Below are 2,921 nucleotides of genomic sequence, written 5' to 3' on the forward strand. Positions count from 1 at the left end.
ACCCTAAGGTGGCTCCCTTATCTAAGAATTGTGCTTACGTGCTCCCCTATCCAACCTTACTTTATCCCAATCATCCTGTTTCCCCAAGTTCCCCCATCCTCCCCTTCTCACTTTTCTCTCCCCATTTTCCCTTACCCCCATCCCACCCCACCCCCAAGATCCCAATTTTCTCCCAGGCAATTTTGTGATGTTTCTCTGATTTCTTTCTCAGTTTCCTTATCATTTATATATCTTGTATCCTGCCATATTACTGAAGGTATTGATCAGTTGTAGGAGTTCCCTGATAGAGTTTTGGGGGTCACTTATGTATACTATCACCTTATCTGCAAATAGCAAAAGTTTGACTTCTTCCTTTCCAATAATAAAATAATGAAGAGTTGCATTCCTTGCTTGTCATAAAACATCAATAAATATATCTACCAGCAGGGAGTAAAAGTGGGGTCAGGGGGAAGTCTGAACTTCAGCAATATGATCAATTTTAGAAGAATGAAATGGTGATTTGGATGTAATCACTTAGAGGAAACAATGAAAAAATAAATCAACCAAGGTTAGAGACTTAGACAATGATGTTCATGCAGCTAGGACTACACAATACATGGCCACTCAGCCAATTCCTGAAGCTTTGGCACATCTGGGGGAGAATCTTCAGAGTTGAATAATGTGAGCCAAAATTTATTTTTCTCCATTCAAACACCACCAGACTACTACAAAGCATGTCTGCAAAATTTATCTATAAGTTTAAAATTATAAGGAAGAAAAGAAAATATTCCAGGAGAATAAACAGACTCCAACTTCATTTCTCATGGCTAGAAAGAAACTTTTTGAGCCCTGGTATGAATCAACTCCTGTACAAACATAAATCTAAACTGCTAACACAAAACAAACAGTTCATTGTAATCAGGTGAAAAAAAGACGAGCAGACATGGAAATAAAAAAGAAGGGTGAAAGATAAGAACACGTTCTCAGAAATGGTGATTAAAGAGTTTTGTAAGTGTTGCAGCTTTGATGGAAAGGAATCATGTCAGTTGGAAGCCAAGGAATACTCCAGTATAACCATAAATAGACTGCAGCCCTGGTTATGGAAATGGTTTCCAAAATGTAACAACTCTGCTCCAGTAGAGGACCATTTCCCCAGTGAAGTTGTTAGAGTTCTTTTTTTTTTTGTTCTGTGTACGTGATAGTCATGAAAGTTTTCTTCAGAGTAGAGTTATTATCTGATGACTGTCCCATACAACAGTGACAACACAGACAGGTGGGAACCACAGGTTGAGAAGGCTTTACAGATACTTCAAGCAGAAGGAACCTTGAGAATAGAGGAGACAATTCCTGCATAGGACACAATGATGAGCACAAATGAAATGACAAGAATGAAGACTCCCATGATAAATATGACCAACTCATTAACATGTGTGTCCGAGCAAGACAGCTTCAGCAGAGCAGACATGTCACAGAAAAAGTGAGGGAATCACATTGTCCTCACAGAATGGCAATCTGACCATGAGTAGTGTGTGAAATATGGTATGGAATGTGGTCAACAACCAGGAAAGCACCACCAAACTCATACACAGCTTTGGAATAATGATACTGCTGTAATGAAGGGGAAAGCAGGTGGCCACATAGTGATCATAGACCATGACCACAAGGTGGAAGCTCTCAAGACCTAGAAAACCAGGAAAAAGTACATTAGTCCCAGGCAGCCAGCATAGGGGACGGATGGAACTTGGTGCTGCATATTCTGCAACAATTTGGAAAAGTAAGGGTCAGGGAAAGAAAAGTTGCTGAGAAAAGATACATAGGCATTTGGAGATGGGTTTACAGTTGAATGAGGATAGAGAGGAGATACCTCAGGACAGTGGTGAGGTACATTATGAGAAACAAAGAGTAGAACAGGTTTTGGTATTCTGAGGGGTGGGCAATCCCAGAAGGAGAAACTAGGAACTGACAGTTTGGTTCTTTTTGTGTTGCCCTGGATCTAGGATCTTTAGGAGAAAATAAAATGCCCTTAAAATCCAAGTAAAAGAGAACATATGTATGACGTGTTATCTGTGAACATGTTCTCTATCACTTAATCTCATCTTCATATCTGAAACCTGAATCTGCAGACAGAATTACATGATGGCTAAATCTCAGGCATCTAGTACACTTTTTCCCCATTAGTGTTAGAAGTTACAACAATGACCCTTCCCTCACTTTTAAAATATACTCCCTGTGCTTTCCAGTTCTCCTGACGATGGTACAACTATTCACTCACAATAACTACTATTTGTTGTATTTCTAACAGTATATTCCATATCACTGCTTTCTAGAGCATGTTTCTGAACAGTTTCCCCTGTAATGACGTACTTCCAGCCCTCAGATTGTTCTCGTGGCATCAATTGTCATCCTAGTTTCATGGGCACACCTACCATCTTCACTACCCTACCAGCAAGTCCTGATTGATTAGCTCCTCCTGGACTTACCAGGGCATCTTCAGATCAACAGACCTCATTTCCCCCTGACCTTTTCCCAACCAACTCCTTTGTCTTTCATATCTCAGTATAAATTGAAGCTAGGCTCAACTCAGAATCCTAAGTTTTTTCTTTCTTATATTTTTTCTATAGCAATCTAGAAAGTCCTACAGATTTTGTGCTTCCCTTTATGCTGTATTTTCTGCCTTCCTGCTTTCTTATTTCCTCCACTCTTATTTATGTTTTTATAGTTTTTTTATTAATTTAGTTTTCTGACAATTTGATTAATGTGTATAATGTATTCTGGTTACTTTCCCCCTACTACTCTCTCTTTTATTCCCCCACCCCTATTAACCATGAGTTTTGTTCTTAACTGTATCTTTCACAGATTCATGACTTTTCATTTTGTTTTGCGACTTATTTTGTTTATTTAGGGACATTTGTGTTACTACTGGATTAAAACTATTAGAGTCT

General features: G+C 38.9%; 1 pseudogene; it reads right to left on the reverse strand.

Annotated features, from left to right (window-relative positions):
* Window positions 1-1,210: 1,210 nt before the first annotated feature.
* On the reverse strand, window positions 1,211-2,488 carry LOC113456290 (annotated as a pseudogene).
* Between the last annotated feature and the right edge of the window lie 433 nt (window positions 2,489-2,921).

This window comes from Microtus ochrogaster, chromosome 7 (assembly GCF_000317375.1).
Source record: "Microtus ochrogaster isolate Prairie Vole_2 chromosome 7, MicOch1.0, whole genome shotgun sequence".
In the NCBI taxonomy this organism is placed as follows: Eukaryota; Metazoa; Chordata; class Mammalia; order Rodentia; family Cricetidae; genus Microtus; species Microtus ochrogaster.